The following is a 26,649-nucleotide window of genomic DNA, read 5'->3' on the forward strand; positions in this document are numbered from 1 at the left end:
TTTTCAAAAAGCATTCGATAAGGTGCCACATAAAAAGGTTGTTACACAAGGGCGCAAGGGTAACATTAGCATAGATAGAGAATTGGTTATCTGAGAGAAAATAGAGATGGGATGAACAGGTCATTTTCCAGTTGGCAGGGTGTAACTAGGGGTTGCTGTAAGAATTGGTGCTTGGGCCTCAGCTATTTACAATCTATATTAATGACTTAGTTGAAGGGACCGAGTGTAATGTATCCAAGTTTGCCGATGACAATGCTAGGTGGGAAAGTAAGCTGTGAGGAGGACACAAAGTCTGCAAAGAGATATAGACAGGTTAAGTGAGTGGGCAAAAAGGTGGCAGATGGAGTATAATGTAGGGAAATGTGAGGTTATTCACTTTGGGGAGAATAGAAAAAGTATTTTTAAATGGTGAAAAACTATTAAATGTTGGTGTCCAGAGACTTGGGTGTCAAGGTACAAGAAACAAAGTTAGCATGCAGGTACAACAAGCAATTAGCATGTTGACATTTATTGCAAGGGGATTGGAAGAGTAAGGAAGTCTTACCAAAGCCTGTACAATTGTAGTGAGACCTCAACTGGAGTACTGTATAAAGTTTTGGTCTCCTTACCTAAGGAAGAATATACTCGAGTTTAGAAGAACGAGAGGTGATCTCATTGAAACACAAGATTCTGAGGGGGCTTGACAGGGTAGATGCTAAAAGGTTGTTTCCCTTGGCGGGAGAGTCTAGAACTAGAGCATTGTTACAATATAAGGGGTCGGCCATAAGACTGAGATGAGGAGGAATTTCTTCAGAGGGATGTGAATCTTTGCATCCTCTGGGGTAGAGAATGCCAGAGTCATTGAACTTATATTCAAGGCTGAGATTGATTTTTGGGCTCTAGGAAAATCAAGGGCTATGGGGATTTGCCAGCAAAATCAATTTGAGTTGAAGATCAGCCATGATTTGATTGAATGGTAGAGCAGGCAAGGCCTTCTCCTGCTCCCATTATGTTCTTATGATCAAAAAGGACCCATATTCCTGGTGAATAGCTGAGCTGGATACCAGGTGTCAGATCAATCAGAATGGCAACAAACACTAATCTCAGCCTGCACACCATTCATGGTTCCCAATCAATAACCAGCAAACCAGTGCAAGTCTGCATGCACGTCTTGGCCAGCATTAGGGTCGTGCTGTGCTGTTGTGATACCTCCTGTTGTCAGGTACGCTGCCAACACAAATAAAAACTTATTTATACAGCACCTTTCATGACCTCAGGACACACCAAAGCACTTTACAGCCAGTTAAGTACTTTCTGAAGTCTAGTCACAGAAAACGCAGCAGCCAATTTGTGCACAGCAAGGTCCCACAAACAGCAATGCAATAATGACCAGGTAATGTGTGTGACATTGGTTGAGGGATACAAGCTCATGAAATGGATCACACCTCCAAAGTGCAGTACTGCACTGGAGTGTCATCTTAGATCTTGTGCTCAAGTCTCAAATGGGACTTGAACCACAGCCTTCTGACTCAATGAGTGTGCTGCCCACCGAACCATGCCTAACATTCTGAACATGTCGGCAATGTACCAGGAAGCAACTTGTGCCTGTGGCACTATTTGTATGCAAGAGCTAGATTTAAAAACCAGCCATTTTATTGAAGACTGAAACGTGTATGGCTGGACAAGAATACCATAATGGCAGCAATGATGTGGAGATGCCGGTGATGGACTGGGGTGGACAAATGTATGGAATCTTACAACACCAACTGTTGGGACTATAACCTGGTGTTGTAAGATTCCTTACATAATGGCAGCAGTTAACTGTGGCAGCTCAGCACTACCCCAGAGGTTGGCAATTTGCTCCTGCCGTCAAGACAGGAAGGTACATGTTGTAGCCGGTTGTGCTGCAGTGATCACATTTCTTGATAAATGCTCCAAAAATGCAACATTGAGGACTTTCTCCCCAGGCAAAAATGGGTCTGTGCAGAGACACTCCCAAAACCTCCCTATCAAAATATAGCTCGAACCAAATGATAACATGGCAGGACAGGAGAAACTTCTTTTCCCACCAGAGTCGTTAGGATGTGAAACTCATTATCAGAGTAGTTGAGGCAAATACATAGATGCATTTAAGGGGAAGCTGGATAAGTACACGAGGGAGAAAGGAATAGCAGGTTATGCAGATAGTGTTAGATGGCTCGTGTGGAGCATAAACACCAGTATAGACCTGTTGGGCTGAAAGGCCTGTTTCTGTGCTTTGGATTCTATGTAAAACAGAAAATACTAGCAAATCAATAAGACACCTGGATCACAATGTCAAGATCCCTAGCATTTAGTCCTAATGTAATCACACTAGCCAATTTCAGTCTGCAAACCCAGTCTGAGGGAGACAAGAGTACATAAGACATCACAAAATCTTTGGTAATATTCATGTTTATTTTAGTTGGCATTTCAGTGTTACAATAAGGAGTCACCACACCACTTGGGTCTGGGTGGAATGAATCTGAAGTGGGTCCAATTTGTGGCATGACTGAAGTCTTTCATCTAGAAAGGAAAATGAAATGTGTTCAGACAGATGAAAATTAAAATGTCAATCTAAGAATTAACATTTCAAAGTCACAGCTTTTAGAAAATCACCATCTCAATACAGCCCAACTCTCCTGCTCCATTTTAAAATTAAGTGTCAAAGAACATAATCATGTTTACACTGGGCTGTTGGCACAGAATCAGACAATTCCTTTCATCACCTATCAGTGAGAGAGTTCAAGAATAGATTTCATCATTTCCATGCACAGCGGTATCAGTCTCACCGAAGCAGGGCACGCAATTTCCAGTGAAGCTCAACACAAGCTTCAGGAACAGCATCTCATCTTTCAATTAAGCACTTTACAGCCTACACACGAGTAGAGGAGGCAAACAGCAGAAATGCATTTAAGGGGAAAGCTAGGTAAGTATGAGGGAGAAAGGAATAGGATATGCTGATAGGAAGCACAGGCTTGGAGGATAATACCAGCATAGACCTGTAGGGCTTTTTGGCATGTTTCTGTACTGTAAATTCGATGTAATATGCAAGTCTCTGGATTGGGGCTTGAACCCAAGACATACTGACTTAGCCATGGCTCAGTAGTAGCACACTGACTACACCCTTTTACAGTAATTAGCTTAACAGTTCCTTCCAAGGACATTTCACCCAGGACAGAAACCCTATAATCAAACCCAGCTATAAAATTGAAAACTCACCATCTGCATCCTTGGATCCTCCAGTTGGAGCAGCTCCCTGTAAATGCAGAGACCATGATTACAAACAAGCCCATATTCACAAGGCAGTGTGTATATCGGGTGCAGTGAAACCTCAGATTAAACGGAACGGTATGAGTAGAATCATTGGGGTTCATATGGCAGAATCATTTTCATCACTGGTTTCATATAAAGTTGGGGTAAAGCCAGGCAGACACCATCACTGCTACTGCTCAAACAGTTACTCGGGTGGAGCCAGTGATCCCAAACCAGGGACCCAGACTAAACACAATCAGTTACAGTACAGTAGGAAACATCAGCCTCTTACAAGAGATGGGGGCAGAGAATCACCTCTCCAGGGAGGAGGCAAAGGCTGTGATCCCCAAACCAGGATCCAGACATTGTGGATCATTATTTATGGATCATTCACCTACCATAGGGTTTTGAAGCCTATAGTACATACTGTGGCCAGGTGTTGAACAATCTTATTACATTGAACAGACCAAACATCAGCCAAGTAATGGAGCTAGAGCATAATCTCTACAAGGGAGGCAGCCATTCAGCCCCTCAAGCCTGTTCTGCCATTCAATGAGATCATGGCTGATGTGTACCTCAACTCCATATCCCTCAATACCCTTATCTAACAACCACCTTGAAATTTTCAATTGACCAAGCATTTGGGGGAAGACAGTTCCAGATTTCCACTACCTATGAAAACGTGCACTCCATGTATTAGCTTTTCCTCTCAAATTGAATTCAACTGTAAAAGCAAATATGCAGCTGAGCCACATGGAAAAGTCAAGTGAACAAGGCACCCAGCCCCTATGGTATCAAATGTGTGTCGCCACCTTCAGGAGAGAAGGTAAGAAAACTCAGCAAACAGTGGACCTAATGCCAACAGGCTGTGGCAGAAAGGTATTCCTTCAATCAGAACACACCGCAAGTGTTAACATCCCAAGTGTTAATCAGTGCCTTTGCACAACACAACATCCTAACTGTCCAACTAGCAAGCACCTCTCCCCAGCCAGCCTGCTGGTGAACAGTAGCATCTTCTAAACTCTGCTGCTACAACTCAAGCTTTCCCTGGGACACAATACCAACACACATGCTGCAAGAACCCACCTCCATTGGTGCTCAGACCTGCTCCAACATCTGGGGATTCTGAAACAGAAAGACAGTGTCAGGTCATTGCTGGTAATCCTACTCTGGATCAAATGATCTTCATGTGCCCAAATCAGTTAGAGCTAATATCAGACAGTCTTCACTGACAACTCAGGTCTCAAGTTCTCATCACACAGGCACTCATCATAAAAAGAGGAAGGAGCAGGACACTTACCATGGGACAGCCACAACAGCTACAGCCCCTGGGGAGAGAGAAAAGGAAATCTGTTTTACACAGGCTTACAGGAGGCAACTCCAAACAAGTGAGCCGGCTTCTATCAGGCATTCATTTCTCCTCATGATTCAGAGACCTAATTCATACATCATCTAGAAGGTCGAGGTTAATACAGGAAAAGGCAGGGTCCAACCTGAGCCCACACCACTGACCGAACTCTACACACCTGAAGACTAGTCCACAGCCCAACTTCACATCTGGAATCAGAAATAGGCACCTGTGAAACAAGAGAAATAACTCAGAGCAGGAAACACTGCTGCATATCTTGACATTTATGTAAAAGAGGAAAATGTCAGATAGGAGCGAAAGACAAATTGCTCAGTTCTTCATCAGTTATCTGTTGAACTATGTGCTCATCATTCCAATCCTCTGTTGGGCAGCAAACCCTGCACCAGTGCAACTCCATCTGGGGTCCCCACAGAAACAGCCCAGGTTCTCAAACAGCTTCCAAACTACAGCCTGCAGTTACAGTGCAACGCTAGTGTGTTGTGTGTAGCTGAAGTGCTTACAAGTTACCTGCAGAACATCCAGCCTCAAACACTCATCTGTAACACATCACAATGTGCAGGTGTCCCACACTCACTGCTCTGCATCAGTCTCACTCTCAGACCTGCTGTTCTGATGCCAGAGATGAGATGTGGAACTGAACAGCTGCCAAGAACCCTGTGACCCCACAGGAGTGAGCAATGTAACAGGGTTCACTGATTCAACCTCCCACAGCCAATCCCATCCACTCACCTTCCATTAGCTCCAACCTTGGACAATCCAAGTACCTGGAATATAAAACCTTCATTAGACACAGCAACAAATGAATTGGATTGATATTTAACAAAGGAAACATTTGCAGGAAAATGGGGAAGCAGCACAGGAGTCGGACAAATTGGACAATTTTTAAGAGCCAGCAGAGGCACAATGGGCTGAACGGCCTCCTGCTGTGCTATATGATGCTAAACGGCTGCCATTTTCATTCACCACAGCAGATACCTCAGGTAGATGCAAAGGACGTGCATTTTTTCATCCTTCATTATCTGAATTATGATGGCGTTGTGCCTCAGGAATGAGATCAGAGCCCACACCATGTATGACGCACATCCTGGTTCTCGGGGAGGGGCCTGCTCCCAGTCACTGATAAGCCACACGGCACCCGATATAAACCCTACAACCCAGATTTTCAATGCTCTGAATACAGCTCCCCAGACCTGGAAATTTTGATTAGCACCATTCACTGACAGTGCTACGCGTATACAGGGAGCAGAGAGCCAACAACATACAAGACAAACTAGGTTAGGAACAGCAGAGGGTGAGCACTTTCACACACAAAAGGCAGTGGAAATCTGGAACTCCCCAAAAGACATCAATTGAAATTTTGTGAACACTAAGGGAATCAAGGGATATGGAGGATCAGGCAGGATAGTGGAGTTGAGGTAGATGATCAGCCATGATGCTATTGAATAGCAGAGCAAGCTCAAGAGACCATATGGCCTACTCCTGCTCCCATTTCTTATGTTCCTTTCTTAATGTTCAAGACTGGGGTAGACAGATATTAGCTAAATGGTATAAATGGGTATCAACTGCCAGTAAATGGAGCCATGATCTAATAGAATGGCAGAACAGGAACAAGGGGCTGAATGTCCTATCTTCCTACACCACCCACAGGGCAGGCTAAGAAAGTGCCCTTATAAATAGCTCTGCTTACTGTGGCCACTGCTTACGGTCAGGTGTCTCAATTTCCTGTAATAAAAAGCTGTGTTACTCACTAAGATATCATCAGCAGGTGAATATTTTTGCCTGGCTGTACTGGTTCAGTATTTACAGTTTCTTTCACTCTTTCTCAGACAGATTCCCACTGTATTTGTAACATCATCAACAGTACAAATGAACCCACTCCACTAAATGCTACTTCCAGCTGAATCCAAATCCAATTTAACAAAGATTCACAGCTTTCAGCACCAACAGGCTCCAGTGACACCCAGTGCAACAAACAGTATTAACCACGTCCCAGCTCAGGTCTGCATCATCTCCCCCACTATGAACTCGATTCCTGTGTGCTGTTCCATAGCCAAGATACAATCGTTCTCACCTGAACAGGCATTGATGTCTGCAGAGTCCATCCACAACTGGTCCACAGCCCAACTTCACATCTGGAATCAGAAATAGGCACCTGTGAAACAAGAGAAATAACTCAGAGCAGGAAACACGGCTGCATATCTTGACATTTGTGTAAAAGAGGAAAATGTCAGATAGGAGCGAAAGACAAATTGCTCAGTTCTTCATCAGTTATCTGTTGAACTATGTGCTCATCATTCCAATCCTCTGTTGGGCAGCAAACCCTGCACCAGTGCAACTCCATCTGGGGTCCCCACAGAAACAGCCCAGATTCTCAAACAGCTTCCAAATTGCAGCCTGCAGTGGTGTGTAGCTGAAGTTAGAGTACTTACAAGTTACCTGCAGAACATCCAGCCTCTGAAACACTCATCTGTAACACATCACAATGTGCAGGTGTCCCACACTCACTGCTCTGCATCAGTCTCACTCTCAGACCTGCTGTTCTGATGCCAGAGATGAGATGTGGAACTGAACAGCTGCCAAGAACCCTGTGACCCCACAGGAGTGAGCAATGTAACAGGGTTCACTGATTCAACCTCCCACAGCCAATCCCATCCACTCACCTTCCATTAGCTCCAACCTCGGACAATCCAAGTACCTGGAATATAAAACCTTCATTAGACATGGCAACAAATTTGATATGGTTCTGCACAAGAGATAACAAGAATAAAAGTGCAAGTGACGATCCGGATTCTTTCCCCTCAGTCTGGTTCAGTAATAACTGAAGTCGAATACATTTTAAAATTCAACACATCTTTAATAGCAGGGTTCTTAGTCTGCAGCATTGATTTCGACTCCTCATAGAGTCCCTCTATGCTGGCAGAGCAAGAACAAAAACATACAGAAATCCACACGTTTTTATACAAATCAATAGGGTTGGAACATACTTAACGAGGGTCAACACCAATCATAAGCCGGGCACAGGTTGCCATGCGAGGTTACATTATTTCCGGCCAATCATAAATAATCATGTGCTGACCATGTTGCTGTTAGACATCAAAGGGGATAACTTCCTCATCTTCCAACTTGGAATGTTCTTCCCTGTCCCTTCTGTTCCTTATCTCCCAACCTGGAATGTCTTTCAACTTTGGCTAAGCTCGTTACCTATATTGATCTGCCATAAACATGGAGACATTCAGACCAGTCCTTGAATCACATCAAAGACTCTACATTGATAAGACCATGCAAACCTGCTGACTACGCAAACATATGGCCCAGCAGGAGGCCAGGCCACTTGTACCAATCTCAGTTACTAACTAATTAACCCTTTCTAACCATTTTGCATTCTGCTTCTTTGCCACGTAGGCATTTTAATATTTTACTGAAAACTGACCACGTAGGGATTCTCACAAGGAATTGGGAGATAACCTTGTGACCTGGGTTGTTAATTGGTTGGAAACAGTGGGGATAAAGGAAACTTACTGATTGGCAGGACATAACAAGTGGCATTCCCCAGGGACCTGTACTGAGGCCCCAGATTTTCACATACATACACATAGATATCTATCTTAGAAGAACAAAGTTGTCGATCCAACTTTGAAGATGACACTCAGTTAGGAGGCACAGTAAGTTGTGTAGATGGGAGCAGGTTACAACAGGACATGAAGAATGAGTGGGCTAAACTGGCACGATGAAGCTCAATTTTTTTTTATATAAAGAGTGCAAGGTAATTTACTTTGGATCCAATAAAGACAAATTGGAATGTTGACCTCTCAGACTGCACTGCCTCTAAGGCAAGTATATCCTTCCTTAGGTGAAAAAACCAAAACTGTACACAGGATACACTTGCCTTGGAGGTTCACTAGATTGATTCCTAGGATGAGAGGGCTGTCCTGAGGACATTGTGTAGAATGGGCCTATACACTCCAGAGTTTAGAAGAATGAGAGGTGATCTCATTGAAACAAGATTCTGAAGACACTTGACAGGGTAGATACTGAGGATGTTTCCCCTGGCTGGAGAGACTACATCTAGGAGACAGTCTCAGGACTGAAATGAGGAATTTCTTCACTTGGAGGGTTGAGAATCTTCAGAATTCTCTACCCCAGAGGGCTGTGGATGCTGAGTAGAGTATATTCAAGGGAGATTTTTGGACTCCAGGGGAAATCAAGGGATATGGGGGTCAGACAGGAAAATGGAGTTGAGGTCGAAGATCAGCCATGATCTTACCGAAAGGCTGGGCAGACTGGAGGGGCCGTATGGCCTACTCGTATGTTCTTACACTCCATCTGCCACCTTCTTGCCCATTCATTTAACCTGTCTATATCCCTTTGCAGACAGTCCTCCTTACAATTTACCCTCCAACCTAGCTATGTATCAGCAAACTTGGATACAATACACTTCAGCCCTTCATCTAAGTCATTAATGGGGATTGTAAATAGCTGAGGACCAAGCACTGATTCCTGCAGCACCCAACTAGTTACAGCCTGCCAACCTGAAAATGATCTGTTTATTCCTACTGTTATGTCAATTAACCAATCCCCTATTGATGCTAATATCTTACCCCCAATCCCATGAATCCTTTTCTTGAGTGGCACCTTATCAATGTCTCTCAGGCAGACACCATATTTGCATCAATAGGACAAATGAACCTACTCCATTAAATGCTACACCTTCCAGCTGCATCTAAATCCAGTTTAACAAAGATTCACAGCTTTCAGCAACAGGCTCCGGAATGACACCCAATGCAACAAATATTAACCACCTTGGTGCAGGTCGTCCCAGCTAAGATCTGCATCATCTCCTCCCCCCATGAACTCAATTCTCACATGTAGCCCAAAGATACAATCGTTCTCACCTGAACAGCAGGAATTTATACTTGCAGAGTCCATCCACACCTGTACAAGAGACACAAGTTAATGACCTGTTGCAGTCAGACTGGAGATATCCTTACTAGTAACTCAAGCCGTGTGCCTCAGAAACTTTCTACAGTGGTTAATATTTTCGTCATCCAGTTAGTCGAGAGTAGCAAATAAGCATCATCATTGCAGCACACAGTCAGATGGAGGTGGGAGTTTGTAAAGGGCTCAGTAACAGCCCTGCATGGAGAAAAAATATCCTCAGACCCACCTCCTTGCACTCAACCCATGGGTAGCTGCTGATTTGTGTCACTCAACTGGGACACAAGGTTACAGCCAGCAACCTCAAACAGAAAGGCAGCTCAGTCCCATTTATGTTTGTGTTCATTCCCTGGCTTGTTAGTGAATCTCATGGGCGTGTAGGTTCAAATGGGCCACCTGTAGCAGTATTGCTAAATCATGATATATACACAGAAAGAATGGATTTAAGCCTTACAAGCAACTTAAAGCCCACAACAAAAGCTTGGACACCTCCACTTTAAAACATGGCACCCTCAAATAAGTCAATTCCCCATAGGTTCTGTTGTAAAGGGCAAATGGGTGACAAAGGTGCAGCATAGTTACCTGTTCAGGCAGGAGACAGAGCACAGCCGGGCAGAATAGAACCTGGAATGAGAGCACAGAATCACACACATGCTCCTCAGTGTGGCAACTCTCCACCTCAGAGTTACAAGCCTCAGTTCAAAAAGGTTTTCAGAAACACTTCTGACCACTACTCATTAATCATTGGCTTCACACAGCAACACTAGATACACCACCCAAGGGAACATTACACCAAATATATATAAATCAGAGCGCACCCCAGACCAGGTGAGCAAAACCCCCTCCCCCAAGGGTTAGTGTAGTCCTGGGGCCAGCAAAAGGTTGGTAACAGCTCAGATTCCCAACCACTTATTTTCTCCCCTCCCCCAACAGGCTCAAGTCATCCTGCTAAACCACTGCACCTACTGACCAGCATATTTACCTGTTCAGACAGGGTTAATGGATAATAGGCCCAAGGGCCTCGAGTTCATACATGTGCCAGCAGGTTTCTCTTCCCCCTCCCCCCAACCCCCTTGTACCAACGGGTTTCTTTACACCCCACCCCCTCCAGGGCTCCACTCTTATCCCCCCCACTACCCCTACCCATTTCCCCCCCCACTACCCCTACCCATTTCCCTCCCCCCAACCCCCTTGTACCAACGGGTTTCTTTACACCCCACCCCCTCCAGGGCTCCACTCTTATCCACCACCCCCTCCAGGGCTCCACTCTTATCCACCACCCCCTCCAGGGCTCCACCCATTCCCCCCCCCCTCCAGGGCTCTACCCATTCCCCCCCCCCCCTCCAGGGCTCTACCCATTCCCCCCCCCCCCCTCCAGGGCTCTACCCATCCCCCCCCCCCCCCCTCCAGGGCTCTACCCATTCCCCCCCCCCCCCCTCCAGGGCTCTACCCATTCCCCCCACCCATTCCCCCACCCCCCCTCCAGGGCTCTACCCATTCCCCCCACCCATCCCCTACCCATTCCCCCACCCCCCCTCCAGGGCTCTACCCATTCCCCCCCCCCCCTCCAGGGCTCTACCCATTCCCCCCCCCCCCTCCAGGGCTCTACCCATTCCCCCCACCCATCCCCTACCCATTCCCCCACCCCCCCTCCAGGGCTCTACCCATTCCCCCCACCCCCCCTCCAGGGCTCTACCCATTCCCCCCACCCCCCCTCCAGGGCTCTACCCATTCCCCCCACCCCCCCTCCAGGGCTCTACCCATTCCCCCACCCATCCCCTACCCATTCCCCCACCCATCCCCTACCCATTCCCCCACCATCCCCTACCCATTCCCCCCACCCATCCCCTACCCATTCCCCCCACCCATCCCCTACCCATTCCCCCACCATCCCCTACCCATTCCCCCACCATCCCCTACCCATTCCCCCACCATCCCCTACCCATTCCCCCACCATCCCCTACCCATTCCCCCCCGGGTAGTTGCCCCTTTTACCTGAGCCACTCTTCTCTTTCGGGGCGATGCCGCTCCGTGCAGTGACGGGCCCGAGCGGGTGAGCCTGCAAAACAGAAGGCGATGCAGCGTCAAGGAGAGCCGCGATCAACAGCGCCGCCTCACACCGGCAAACACCGGCCCCGGATCCAGCACAGACACGGGGCTCCGCGCTCTCAGCATGTTGGGTCCTCATCACAGCGTCTCGGATGTCCCTACCAACATAGATTCATCCCAGCGCGGGCGGCAGGCCTGGGGCCTGATACTATTTGGGTCCCGCTCCATTCACCACTCACCTCCACCATTTCGCGCAGCCAAATGAGACCGCGCTGCTCCGGCGGCCGCCTTTTATAGGGGGCTCGGCGCACGGACTCACGGGATTCTAAACTCGACCCAGGCTATTGGCTAATCGCGCTGTCAATCACAACCTTATTTCAGATTTGATTGGTCAGTCACACTGCCACCCACGCTATTGGCCAGCCGATCGGTGGGTGGGAAACAATTCGGGCGGTTCGACCACGTGGCGTCATGACGTCATCTAAGCGCGGTGGCCTATCACTCGTGTCCTCTTCGATCACGTGGCCTAGTGGCGTTTTTTCCCCCCCTCTGGGGCCTGTAGTACTGAGCGGCAAAGATGAGGCCTGCGGTTGGAGTTAGGCAAGGATCTACGACCACTTGATCTCTCAGCGGCTACCGCAGGGTGTAGGCACCGATAAGAATATTTGTGGTTCAGTTGTTCCGGGTTTTTTGCTTCACTTTAATCAATGTTTACTTTTATCGGACTAACTTTATTATTGTGGTGCCTTTGAATCGTGGAATCTTATAGCACAGGAGGAGGCCATTTGGCCCATCGTGCCTGTGCTGGCTCTTTGAAAGAGCTATCCAATTAGCCCTGCAATTTAGTCCTCAAGTATATGTCCAATTGGCTTTTAAAATTTCCTGTTCGCCAATTATTTTAAATCTATGACCCCTGGAAACAGTTTCTCCTTATTTACTCTACCAAAAACTCTTCATGATTTTGAACACCTCCATCAAATCTCCCCTTAACCTTCTCTGTTCTTTAACCTTCTCTGTTCTAAGGAGAGTAACCCCAGTTTCTCCAGTCTCTCCACATAACTGAAGTCCCTCATCCCTGGAATCATTCTAGTAAATCTCCTCTGCACCCTCTCTAAGGCCTTCACATCCTTCCTAAAGCGTGGTGCCCAGAATTGAACACAATGCTCCAGCCGAGGCCTAACCAGTGATCTATAAAGGTGTCGCATAACTTTTTTTTGTATTCAGTTGCCCTGTTTATAAAGTCGTGCATACTTCTCTCCGGTCAGAAAAACATCCCTTCACCGAGGTTATCACCGTCCCTTTAATCTAGTGTGCTTCTATTTTCTGAATAAGACTGATATGTGATATTTTATCAAATGCCTTTTGAAAGTCCATATATACACATGTATGGCATTACTTTCATCAACCCTCTCTGTTACTTCATTACAGAACTCAATCACGTTAGTCAGACACGATTTCCCTTTAACAAATCCGTGCCGGCCGTCCCTTATTAACCAACACTTCTCCAAGTGAGAATTAATTTTGTCCTTGATAATGGTCTCTTGTAGTTTTCCCACCACTGACTGGCCTGTAGTTACCAGGTTTATCCCTCTCCCCTTTTTTTGAATAGGCTTGGTGTTAAATTTTGTTTGATTACGCTCCTGCGAAGCACCTGGGGACATTTTACTATGTTTTTTTTTTAAAGACAACCCAACAGAGATGTGATCAGATTTTTTTTATTTTTTTGTATTAGGCCCCCCTTTTATAAGAAGGGGGGGTGTGGGGTGTGCTTAAATAGTAAAAACCAAATAAACCAAAACCAAGTGTTCAAATTAAAATTTTATTCTCCTCGTCCAGGATGCACTCCAGCCCCTGCGGTGCCCACCGGCCGCGGAAAGCCTCGAGCGTACCGGCAGACACCGCGTGCTCCATCTCCAGGGCCACCCGGGCGCGGAGCATTCCGCGGAAGAGAGGCAGACAGGCCGAGCGACCGCCCCCACGGACCACGATCATCCTAGACCTGTGGATGGCCACCTTGGACAGGCCCAGGAGCAGGCCCACGAGAACGTCCACCGACCTGCCCGCCCCCCTCCTCACCGGGCGGCCAAAGATCAGGAGCGTGGGACTGAAGCGCAGCCAGAACTTGAGGAGCAGCCCCTTCAAATAATGGAACAGGGGCTGCAGTCTCGCACACCCAGTGTACAGATGGAACACGGACTCCTCCAGGCCGCAGAAATCACAAGCGGCCTGGGTGTCCGTGAAATGGCGTAACCGCCGGTTGCACGCGACTGCTCCGTGCGCCACCCTCCACCCCAGATCCCCAAAGTAACACGGGAGGACCCCTGTATAGAGAGCCACCCAATGGGGACCCCCGTCTCCGCCGGACGGCAGGATGGTACGCCAGGGCGTGTCCGGCCGAGAGACGAGGGCGAGGAAGTGGATGGTGTGCAGGAGCAGCCCGTACAGGAAATCCCTCCGCGCGGTGTGAAACGGCACGGAGGGAATTTCCGAGAGACGACTCAAGTTGTGAGGCGCGGCCCCCCGAGGGAGGTTCCGGGGTTTGGCGCCGAGGAGGAACTCCGTCCGAACGGGGGTCAGGTCGGACGGGATGGCTCCGCACGCCTGAGCCGCCTCCACATCCCGAGTGGAGTCAGGGCCGAGCGCCGATTTCAACGCCCGGATGGCGCATTTTACTATGTTAAAGGCGCTGTATAAATGCAAGTTGTTGTTGTTGATAAGTGTTTGCAGATGTTGCCCTTTGAAGAGAGCTCCTCTCACACCTGGACTTATATTAATGGACCAATAGGAATGGCACTGAGATGCCCTAGTGTCATCTGACAGGAGTCAGCACTACAATTCTCCAGTCCTCTGGCACCACTCCCATACCCGAGGAGGATTGAAAGATTGTGGTCAGAGCTCCTGCTATCTTCACCCTTCCCTCAGCAACCTCGGATGCATCCCACCTGAACCAGGTGACTTGTTAACTTTGAGTGATGCCAACCTATTTAGCACCTCCTTTCCATCTATTTTTATTCTATCGAATATCTCTACCGTGACATTACCTTCATCCTCTTTTGTGAAAAAAAATTGTAGTGCTGACTCCTGTTAGATGACACTAGGGCATCTCAGTGCCATTCCTATTGGTCCATTAATATAAGTCCAGGTGTGAGAGGAGCTCTCTTCAAAGGGCAACATCTGCAAACACTTAACAACAACAACTTGCATTTATACAGCGCCTTTAACATAGTAAAATGTCCCCAGGTGCTTCGCAGGAGCGTAATCAAACAAAATTTAACACCAAGCCACCTAAGGAGATATTAGGAAAGGTGACAAAAAGCTTGGTCAAAGAGGTGCATTTTAAGGAGTGTCTTAAAGGAGGAGAGAGAGGTAGGGAGGGAATTCCAGAGCTTAGGGCCTAGGCAGCCGAAGGCACGGCCGCCAATGGTGGTGCGATTAAAATCGGGGACGCGCAAGAGACCAGAATTGGAGGAGCGCAGAGATATCGGAGGGTTATAGGGCTGGAGGAGGTTACAGAGATAGGGAGGGGCGAGGGCCATGGAGGGATTTGAACATGAAAATGAGAATTTTAAAATTGAAGTATTGCCAGACTGGGAGCCAATGTAGGTCAGTGAGCACAGGGGTGATGGGTGAACAGGATTTGGTGCGAGTTAGAATATAGGCAGCAGAGTTTTGGATGAGCTCAAGTTTATGGGAGGCTGGCCAGGAAAGCATTAGAATAGCCAAGACCAGAGGTAACAATGGCATGGATGAGGGTTTCAGCTGCAGATTCTTTATTCAAAAATAATTGTGTTAACTCTCAGTGCCTGCCACATGGGCTGCTGGACCCTATTTAGCTATCTGAAGGGGTTGCTCCTCAACTTCTGGCTGCACTTCAGTCCCACGCTCCTGATCTTTGGCCACCCGGTGACGAGGGGGGCGGGCAGGTTGGTGGACGTCCTAGTGGGCCTGCTCCTGGGCCTGGCCAAGGTGGCCATCCACAGGTCCAGGTTGGATGCGGTCCCTGGGGGCAGTCGCTCCCTCTGCCTGCCTCTCTTCCACGGCCTTGTCCGTGCCTGGGTGGCCCTGGAGACAGACCACAGGGTGTCTGCCGGTACTCTCGGGACCCTCCATGACCGGAGGGCACCGCAGGGCATAGAGTGTCTTATAAACGCCTGTAATGACATTCTAATTAAATTGGTACGGTTCCTTTTGGTTTTGTTGCTTTATTAAGCATCTTTAATTGGACCAACTGATTGTTTATTATTTTTGGTGGTGCCCTTAAAGGGGCACTTGTAGTGCTGACTCCTGTCAGGTGACACTGGGGTAACTCAATGCCACCCCCATTGGGCCTTTAAAATCGGCCATTCAAGGACACTTCATTTAAAGGGACAATGCACTTCTATCTCTCATTGTCATGGAACGTATGCACTCTTATGGAGGATAGTGTCTCTGCTACTCACATGCCCTTAACATTGTATTCTCTCTCTTCAGAGGAGAAACTCGCCCATAAGAAAGTAATAAGAGGTGTGAGAAAGGGAATATTGCAAAAGAAAACTTGCAAAGCTAACAGCTAAAGTTTTTATCAATTATGTAAAGAGAAAGAAAGTGCTAAGGGGTGATGAAAGCTGCTTTTCATAGGTCCAGGATGCCTAGGATAGACATGCCGGGGCCGGGGTGCGGGTGGGGCCCCTTCCAATTGCCTGATTCTCTTCCCGGAGCCTCTCTTCTAAAGACCTATCCTGAAGCAGGCTCATGCGGTGCCCGCTGCTTCGCTTCAAGCGTTTGGTGACCGATGGGCACCCACAGGACGTACTGTGTTTTGTCATAGGAACATAGGAACAGGAGTAGGCCATTCAGCCCCTCATGCCTGCTCCGCCATTTGATAAGATCATGGTGATCTGTGATCTAACTCCATATACCTGCCTTTGGCCCATATCCCTTAATACCTTTGGTTGCCAAAAAGCTATCTATCTCAGATTTAAATTTAGCAATTGAGCTAGTATCAATTGCCGTTTGCGGAAGAGAATTCCAAACTTCTACCATCCTTTGTGTGTAGAAATGTTTTCTAATCTCGCTCCTCAAAGGGCTGGCTCTAATTTTTAGACTCTGTCTCCTACTCCTAAAATCCCCAACCAGCGGAAATAGTTTCTCTCTATCCACCCTATCTGTTCCCCTTAATATCTTATAAACTTCGATCAGATCACCCCTCAACCTTCTAAACTCTAGAGAATACAACCCCAATTTGTGTAATCTCGCCTCGTAACTTAACCCTTGAAGTCTGGGTATCATTCTAGTAAACCGACGCTGCACTCCCTCCAAGGCCAATATGTCCTTCCGAAGGTGCGGTGCCCAGAACTGCTCACAGTACTCCAGGTGTGGTCTAACCAGGGTTTTGTATAGCTGCAGCATAACTTCTGCCCCCTTGTACTCCAGTCCTCTCGATATAAAGGCCAGCATTCCATTAGCCTTATTGATTATTTTCTGCACCTGTTCATGACACTTCAATGATCTATGTACCTGAACCCCTAAGTCCCTTTGGACATCCACTGTTTTTAACTTTTTACCATTTAGAAAGACCCCGTTCTATCCTTTTTTGATCCAGAGTAAATGACCTCACATTTGTCTACATTGAATTCCATTTGCCACAGTTTTGCCCATTCACCTAATCTATCAATATCGCTTTGTAATTTTATGTTTTCATCTACACTGCTTACAATGCCACCAATCTTTGTGTCATCGGCAAACTTAGATATGAAACTTTCTATGCCTTCATCTAAGTCGTTAATAAATATCGTGAATAATTGAGGCCCCAAGACAGATCCCTGCGGGACTCCACTAGTCATATCCTGCCAATGTGAGTACCTACCCATTATCCCTACTTTCTGTCGCCTTTCGCTCAGCAAACTTCGTTACCAAGTCCGAACTTTTCCCTCAATTCCATGGGCTTCTATCTTAGCTAACAGTCTCTTATGTGGGACCTTATCAAATGCCTTCTGGAAGTCCATATAAATAACATCCATTGACATTCCCCTGTCCACTACTTTAGTCACCACTTCAAAAAATTCAATCAGGTTTGTCAGGCACGACCTACCTTTCACAAATCCATGCTGGCTCTCTGTGATTAACTGAAAATTCTCGAGGTGTTCAGTCACCCTATCCTTAATTATAGACTCCAGCATTTTCCCCACAACAGATGTTAGGCTAACAGGTCTATAATTCCCTGGTTTCCCTCTCTCTCCTTTCTTAAAAAGCAGAGTGACATGTTCAATTTTCCAATCTAGAGGGACAGTTCCTGAATCTAGAGAACTTTGAAAGATTATAGTTAGGGCATCCGCAATGTGTTCACCTACTTCCTTTAAAACCCTGGGATGGAAACCATCTGGTCCTGGGGATTTGTCACTCTTTAGTGCTATTATTTTCTTCATTACTGTTGCTTTACTTATGTTAATTTTATCGAGTCCCTGTCCCCGATTCAGTATTAGTTTTCTTGGGATTTCCGGCATGCTATCCTCTTTCTCTACTGTAAATACTGACGCAAAGTAATTGTTCAACATGTCCGCCATTTCCCCATTGTCAATGACAATATCCCCACTTTCAGTTTTTAAGGGGCCAACACTGCTCCTGACCACCCTCTTTTTCCTAATGTAACTCTCAAAGTTCTTCGTATTGGTTTTGATATCCCTTGGAAGTTTCTTTTCATACTCTCTTTTTGTAGCTCTTACTATCTGTTTTGTGACCCTTTGTTGATCTTTGTATCTTTCCCACTCGCCAGGATCTGTGCCATTTTTTGCCTTTTTGTATGCCCTTTCCTTGTGTCTTATACTGTCCCTTACCTCTTTAGTTGTCCATGGCTGTTCTTTTTGGCAAGTAGAGTTCTTGCCCCTCAGGGGTATAAACTGATTCTGTATCACGTTAAATGTTTCTTTAAACATTTCCCACTGATCATCAGTCGTTTTACCCATTAACAGATTTGTCCAGTTTACTGTGGACAGTCTCTGTCTCATCCCGTTGAAGTCGGCCTTGCCCAAGTCTACAATCTTAGCAGCTGATTCACTTTTTTCCCTTTCAAACACCACATTGAACTCGATCATGTTATGATCGCTATTGGATAGATGTTCACGCACAGTTAAGCTGTTAACTAAATCTGGTTCATTACTCATTACTAAATCTAGTATGGCTTGCCCCCTTGTTGCCTCGAGGACATACTGCTGTAGAAAACTATCCCGGACACACTCAAGAAATTCACTACCTTTCTGACAGTTGCTAGTCTGCTTTTCCCAATCTATGTGAAGGTTAAAGTCCCCCATTAAGATCACTATGCCTTTGTTACATTTTATAGAATCATAGGATGGTCACAGCACAGAAGGAGGCCGTTCGGCCCATCGAGTCCGTGCTGGCTCTTTGTAAGAGAAATCCAGTTAGTCCCATTCCCCCGTAGCCCTGCAAATTTTCTCCCTTCAAGTATTCACATGTCCTGAGTAGGCATTCCTGCCCTATTGATTAGCTGAATTGAGTGCAATTTTACACTTTTTTTCACTCTTTTTGTATTATTAGTGTATATGATGTGTCTAACCACAAGTGCAGATGTATTTATGAGCTCAGATAAGACTCATATGTTGCAAGAAGTCAAGAGCAATGTCTAAGTAGATATATGAAGATAGAGACTTGCATGGCTCCATGTCATTCCCATCTCTTCCCATCATGATAAGTCCTGATCCCTCCATTCCAGATCCCATGTTAATTCATAAATGTCGATCATATTTTTCTCCAGTACGTGACAAATCTGTCCTGTTCCCTGTTCCATTTAGTCCCCAAGAAATCATTCATATTTCTGCCAGGTCCTGTGATATTTTCAGTCCCATTCCCGTGGAATTCCCGCAGGTTTCTAAACTCTAGTCCAGATCAAATTGTTGCACACGGAATGGAACTTTTCTTGATACCTTTTTCTTCATTCAGAAAGTTTAAGCCAGGCTCCCGCAGGCTGAACCTGCACACGTGGGTCTGGCTTCTTGTTTAGGGTAGAAGCAGCCGTCTGAATTCGAGAAAGCGAGACGGTAACACAGGAAAAGGCATTCTGATGAAAGAAAGGTCTTCGACCTGAAATGTTAACTCTGTTTCTTTCTCCACAGATGCTGCCTCACTTGCTGAGCTTCTCCAGCATTTCTTATTACAGAAGGCCTATTGGTTATTGCCAACTCCTGTGAAAGGGGATACATATTCTCCAGTTGCTGACACTGATTTCACTTCTCCCAAAGGTAAAGTTTGTTGCTGCAGTGAAAGCTATGCAGAGCCCAGACGCAACTTGCCCACCTGTAGTACCACACCAGTTGCACAGAGAAGAAGGCAAACTCACAATGTGATGTAGATATTGCAAGATTTTTCGAGCATCTTAGTCAGACTGGAACAAAGACTGCCATTCTCAGCATAATAGAACCATGCAATGCAGACTTTGTACCTAAACCTGCGCAGCCTCATTTCCCCAAGCCATTGACGGAACTCAGAGACGAGAAGTATATCAGAATGGGATGTAATGAATGTCACAATGAGTGTCAGGACATTCAGCTCTCAGTCACACAAGAGGAAGCAGAATACCAGGACTCAGGCAGGCTCTACACTTTGGTTCAGGCATCGAAGTGGTCACATAACGGGATCCAGAATAAAGACAGCATGCCGCACCAGTGTCGATAAACCGTCTCGCAGAAACTGTCAGGCTCACCACCAAAGCTACTGCTTGGGGATGTGACCACAAAAAAGCCGCTCGAGAAGATTTCACAGACCTTATGTGCCTGTCTCACGAACATTTCAACGTGGAGGGCTCATGATCAGTACTCAACCCTGAGTATCCCCCACCTTGGTGTATCCTCAGATGGCGTTGTATCATGTGGTTGTTGTGGGTCTGGTGTACTGGAAATAAAATGTCCATTATGTGTGAAGGACAAGTCAGCTGAAGAGCATGCATGTCTTCAGAAAAACGATGATGGATGTGTGAGATTGGACCGTAAACACCAGTATCACCACCAAGTTCAGGCCCAGTTGAGAGTTTGTCAGAGAGTACTGTGACTTTGTTGTATGGACAGACAAAAGTGTTCATATTGAGTGCATTATGCCCAATCATGATTTTAATAATAGCACTTTACAGAAAGCTACAGTTTTTTTACCGGGTCCTGACGTTAGAACTGACAGGAAAATATTATTCACGTGTGTAATCAGCAAATAATTCAAAATTATGATGAATTTAATTGCAATACTCCACAAAGTAGAGTCAGGTGAGTCAGCTGTGCAGAACAATAATTATAATATAAATTTTGTACAATAGCACAATATCCCTCCACGAGATTGAAAACCCTTACACAGGACATAACTCACACAGAAAACTGAATAAATTACATTGAAACTTGATCATTCATTAAATGACTATCAATTAGATATTATCAATTAAATGGAACAACTGATGATGACAAGTTTGTCAAGTAACAACACACAAATGCAATTTTGTCAATCAAAGAAACACCGTCACTATCCTTGTTATTCATGAAGTCCAGGGAACAGGTCCCTTCATAATCACATATTTTTGCCTTACATTGCCTGTAACTCTTTCAACACGATTCCTAACATTAGCTAATTTCCTAGTGTCAATAACTTCATTCAAAGATAACTGATTCTTTCCTCTTGTAAATGCAGGCACCTCGATTTGTGCACATAACATTCCAACAGTACCAGTTAGATCAAAGCCTCTGTCAGAATCACATCTCCAGGTAGAATATTATTTAAAAGTCCAGTTTTCTGTAAGATATTTATTACTAATTCCACCATCCCAAGCTTTGGAAACAAAACTTATTACCCCCTGTAGAATAATTCCTATCAAAATGTAATTGTGTTGTGGGCTACTAAATTTGAAGGCCCATCAATAAAAACCTCAAAACAGTCTATTATAACAGCAACTTTGGTTCCAAAATTCACTCTGAAGACCATTGGCATGGTTTTAATGAACTCTTCTCCGGTAGGCCACCTTATCAAAAAATATAACCTTACCCACATGATATTTATAACTGTTGAAAAGATTCGAGACACCAAAGTGTTAAGCCAAGTCTTGCATACTTAAGTACAGTCTAAGTCTCTCCATTGCCATTACCAGTTGCTGAAAACTTGGTCAGGGAATCTCTAGCAGTTTCATTAATGAAGGGTTCGAGAAAATTAAACACAGTTTTAAGCACCGTGAAATTCAGAAGCCCTGTATAAAACTTGACTATATTTTCATCACTTTGTAACGAATCCTCCGATGTGGTGCACTCGGATAATTTTTCTTGAGTTCTCCTGAAGCAGGCGATTGATCTCGATCCCATACCACTGATCATGCCTCCAGTTAACTCTGTCTGAGATGCCACATCACCTGGGCCTGCTTGGTCCAGTTGTCCGTCCTCCTCTATTGACTGGTTTTCCCCGAGAGTCAAAAGCGCTGGTGCAGCTTCGAGATCCACCTGCTTCATCTTTCTTTTCACTTGCCTCTCGTAGCGAGAAACAGCAGCTGAAGTCTCCTTCACCGTCTCGTGCCCGAGCTTTATGGAAGGTGCCCAGTCTGGGTTAGTCGACTCATAAAGCTTGGCACTCTTGCCTGGAAACATTAAGAGGGAAAAACGGTAAGACGGAACAAAAAAATCAGAGGAAAATAAACACTATCGTTCCATCAATTCAAATTACAATGTGATAAAAATTGCAAGCTGAAGCCTTGCACCCGACTGTAGCTAAAATGGTATGTCAGTGCTGAAATGAAGGCAATCTTTGAATTTTAACACCATTACATAAATTAACCACATATGTATCTCCGATTTTATCCAACCTTTCAAAGATTAATCCGTTCAACCTTTGTAATTGCTAGGATCCATTACAGTATAGTATAATCCAGTCACCAAATGCCGGACTGGTCCTAAAAGTAAAGTTGAACAATAACCGAATGCTTACATTTAAAGTTAGCATTGTGTATGATGGATCACACATGCTCATTACCGGACGTAACTGTTCAAGAAGTCGACTGCCCCAATTTATGTTTCATACGGTTCTATAATTGCAAACATAAAAACACAGCTGTTGTGACCGAGAGCCCAGGAGGGTGTGTTGTCTACCTGGTGAAAGGGTAAAGGACATCTTGGAAACTGGAGAGGAATTTGGAAAGGGAGGGGGAAGATCCTGTTGTCGTGGTCCATGGTAGGACCAACAACAACAACTTGCATTTATATAGCACCTTTAACACAGTAAAACGGCCTGAGGTGCTTCACTGGAGCGATTATCAAACAACATTTCACACCGCGCCACATAAGGAGGTATTAGGACAGGTGACAAAACGCTTGGACAAAGAGATAGGTTTTAAGGAGCATCTTAAAGGAGGAGAGAGCGGTGGAGAGGTTTAAGGAGGGAATTCCAGAGCTTAGGGCCTAGGCAGCTGAAGGCACGGCCGCCAATGGTGGAGCGACTAAAATCAGGAATGCGCAAGAGGCAATAACATAGCGAAGAAAAGGGAGGAGGTCCTGCTAAGGGAATATCAGGAGTTAGGAACTAAATTAAAAACCAGGACCTCACGGGTGGTAATCTCAGGATTACTACCCGAGCCACGTGGTAATTGGCATAGGGATAGACAGATCAGGACGGTGAATGCATGGCTGAAAGGCTGGTGTGGGAAGGAGCTGTACCGCTGGGAGAGGCTCCAGCTCAACCGGAATGGGACCGGTGTCCTAGCGGAAAGGGTAAAGAGGGCTGTGGCTAGGACTTTAAACTGGTAAGACGGGGGGAGAGATCTGGTGAAGATAACAGAAATAGGAAATGAGAGAAAGGATCTGGTCAAGGTAAGGAACAGGGGTAACATAAACAGGGAACAAATATATTGTTATGGAACAGGAGTACAAAGTGACTGTGAAATAAAATGAGGGGAACAATTATTAAAAACAAATTAAATTACCTGTACAGAAACATGCACAGCATCCGAAACAAAATGGGAACTGGAGGCAATAATTCTTAGCGAGAAGCCAGATAACTGAAACATGGCTACATAAAGAACAGGACTGGCAGGTAAATGTTGAAGGATAGAAACATAGAAAATAGGAGCAGGAGTAGGCCATTCGGCCCTTCGAGCCTGCTCTGCCATTCAATATGATCATGGCTGATCCTCTATCTCAATACCATATTCCTGCTCTCTCCCCATACCCCTTGATGCCTTTTGTATCTAGAAATCTATCTAGCTCCTTCTTAAATGTATTCAGTGACTTGGTCTCCACAGCCTTCTGTGGTAGAGAATTCCACAGGTTCACCACCCTCTGAGTGAAGAAATTTCTCCTCATCTCATATCCTACCTGAGACTGTGACCCCTCATTCTAGACCCCCCAGCCAGGGGAAACATCCTCCCTGAATCCAGTCTGTCCAGCCCTGTCAGAATTTTATATGTTTCAATGAGATGTAATGTATTTAGAAAGGACAGGGAAGGAAGAAGTGCGGGGAGGAGTGGAGTAGCTGACCTAATTAGAGACAACATAATGGCAAAAGAAAAAAGAGACAAAAGTGATAAGATAGAAACAGAATCCATCTGGATTGAGATAAAAGGATAAGGAGGGATCGATCATGTTAATAGGTGTATTCTACAGTCCACTTAATAGCAGAAGGGAAGTGGAAGAAGAAATATAGAGGCAAATCTATGAAATGAGTAAAAAACATCGAATAATAATCATGGGAGATTTCAACTACCCCCAAATAAACTGCCAAGAAGACGTAGGGAAGGGGGAATGGAGTTTTTACAGTGTGTTCAGGACTCCTTTTGTACCCAGTATGTGAGAAGCCCAATGAGAGGGGAATCACTGCTGGATCTAGTGATGGGAAATGAACCAGAGCAGATAAAAGAAGTAAGCACAGGGGAACATCTCGGCAATAGCGATCATAACATAATACGGTTCAAAATAATTAATTCAAAGATTGAGAAAGACATAAGTAAGACCAAAGACCAAAGTGGATATATTGGAATAAAGTTAATTTTGAGGGAATGAGAATGGAACTAGGGAAGGTAAACTGGAAAAACATTTTGGCAGAAAAAGAGATAGAACAGCAGTGGGAAATATTTAAAACGGAGACTAACTCCATGGTAAATTAGAAGAAGAGCTCAAAAACGACATAAAGACATTTAAGATAGAAAGGGGGGAGATAATTGATAAACGAATCAAACTTAGAGAGGATAAAGCCCCTGGTCCGGATGGATTGTATCCGCGCATTAAAAGAAGTTAGGGAGGAGATAGCAGAGACACTATTACATAAAAATAAAAATTCATTAGAAAAGGGAATAGTGCCAGAGGACTGGCGGACAGCTAATGTGATTCCTACATTTAAAAAGGGAGAGAGAACAAATCCAGGGAACTATAGACCAATTAGTTTAACCTTGGTGGTAGGAAAGATAATGGAATCCTTACTCAAAGATATAATAGAAAAACATCTAGAGAAAGAAAATATAATAAAGAATAGTCAGCACAGATTTCAAAAGGGAAAGTCATGATTGACCAACCTTACTGAATTCTTTGAAGAAGTAACAGAAAGGGTAGACAAGGGTAATGTAGTAGATGTAATATATTTGGATTTTCAAAAGGCCTTCGATAAGGTACCGCACAGTAGGCTCATAGTTAAGGTCAGAGCATGTGAAGTTGGGACAAGTAGCGGAATGGATAGGAAGCTGGCTACAAAACAGGAAACAGGGAGTAGGGGTTAAAGGTAGTTACTCAGACTGGCTAAAGATGGGAAATGATGTTCCCCAGGGATCGGTGCTGGGACCACTGTTGTTCACCATTTACATAAACAATTTGGAGTCGGGAATCGGAAGTACAATTTCAAAATTTGCAGACGACACCAAATTGGGGGATGTAGTTAATACAAAGGAAGAATATGTCAAAATGCAAGAAGACATTAATAAACTTGCAAAATGGGCGTGCAATTTGCAAATGAATTTCAATATGTGTGAGGTAGTACATTTTGGTAGGAAGAATAAAGAGGCCACATATTGCTTGGATAATGAGAGTCTAAATGGGATAGAGGAGCAAAGGGATCTCGGACCACAGATACACAAATCACTAAAAGTAGCATTGCAGGTTAATAAGGCCATTATAAAAAAAGAAAACCAAGCACTGGGGTTCATTTCTGGAGGGACAGAATTGAAAAGCAGAGAAGTTATGTTAAATTTGAATAGAACCTTGGTTAGACTACACTTAGAGCACTGTGAACAGTTCAGGTCTCCATATTATAAAAAGGATATAGAGGCACTGGAGAAAGTGCAAAAAAGATTCACAAGGATGATATCAGAACTTACAGGATATATCTATTAGGAAAGACTCAACAGACTTTCTCTAGAAAAGAGAACGCTGAGGGGTGACCTGATAGAGGTCTTTAAGATAATGACAGGGTTTGATAGGGTAGACGTAGAGAAGATGTTTCCAGTTGCGGCGGAGACCAAAACTTGGGGCCATAAATATAAAATAGTCACTAATAAGTCCAATAAGGAGTTCAGGAGCTTCTTTACCCAGAGAGTGGTTAGAATGTGGAACTTGCTACCACAAGGAGTAGTTGAGGCGAATAACATCGATACATTTAAGGGGAAGCTGGATAAACACATGAGGGAGAAAGGAATAGAAGGAAGTGCAGAAAGGATTAAATGAAGAGGGGAGGGAGGAGGCTCATGTGGAGCACAAACACAGCATGGACCAGTTGGGCCGAATAGCCTGTTTCTATGCTGTAGACTCGATATAACTGATGTTTTGTCTTTATTAATACAATTATTCAGTGTGAGTACAACTGAGACAATAAACTAACCTGATACAAAATGGTCCGACCAGACTCGAAGATACGGAAGGTTAGATACCTTCAGGTCAGACCTTGAGATCTTCACCAGCCACAATTACCGCCTCTTTTTGGACAGTTCCTCAGTTTGAATCCCTTGGTTACTGATAATCGCAGGAAGACGGAAGAAGGACTTGTCCTTATCTCTGATGCCTCTATTAGGACAGCCAACAAAGGCACAAAAATTCACCATTTCAAAGTTAACAGAC

General features: G+C 45.2%; 1 long non-coding RNA gene and 4 other non-coding genes across 5 annotated transcripts; 1 reads left to right on the forward strand and 4 right to left on the reverse strand.

The window, feature by feature from the left end:
• Positions 1 to 3,327: 3,327 nt before the first annotated feature.
• Positions 3,328 to 3,401, reverse strand: LOC137326059 (small nucleolar RNA SNORD47). The gene has a single exon (XR_010964077.1). It is a non-coding gene; the product is annotated as a small nucleolar RNA SNORD47 (small nucleolar RNA).
• A 1,495-nt stretch (positions 3,402 to 4,896) lies between these two features.
• LOC137326063 (small nucleolar RNA snR60/Z15/Z230/Z193/J17) lies at positions 4,897 to 4,982 on the reverse strand. The gene has a single exon (XR_010964081.1). It is a non-coding gene; the product is annotated as a small nucleolar RNA snR60/Z15/Z230/Z193/J17 (small nucleolar RNA).
• A 1,425-nt stretch (positions 4,983 to 6,407) lies between these two features.
• Positions 6,408 to 6,484, reverse strand: LOC137326055 (small nucleolar RNA SNORD79). The gene has a single exon (XR_010964073.1). It is a non-coding gene; the product is annotated as a small nucleolar RNA SNORD79 (small nucleolar RNA).
• Positions 6,485 to 6,840: 356 nt separating this feature from the next.
• On the reverse strand, positions 6,841 to 6,926 carry LOC137326064 (small nucleolar RNA snR60/Z15/Z230/Z193/J17). The gene has a single exon (XR_010964082.1). It is a non-coding gene; the product is annotated as a small nucleolar RNA snR60/Z15/Z230/Z193/J17 (small nucleolar RNA).
• Positions 6,927 to 12,125: 5,199 nt separating this feature from the next.
• LOC137325574 (uncharacterized) lies at positions 12,126 to 20,983 on the forward strand. Its single transcript, XR_010963903.1, has 2 exons — positions 12,126 to 12,250; positions 19,714 to 20,983. It is a non-coding gene; the product is annotated as an uncharacterized lncRNA (long non-coding RNA).
• The last annotated feature ends 5,666 nt before the right edge of the window (positions 20,984 to 26,649 follow it).

Source organism: Heptranchias perlo, chromosome 9, assembly GCF_035084215.1.
Source record: "Heptranchias perlo isolate sHepPer1 chromosome 9, sHepPer1.hap1, whole genome shotgun sequence".
In the NCBI taxonomy this organism is placed as follows: Eukaryota; Metazoa; Chordata; class Chondrichthyes; order Hexanchiformes; family Hexanchidae; genus Heptranchias; species Heptranchias perlo.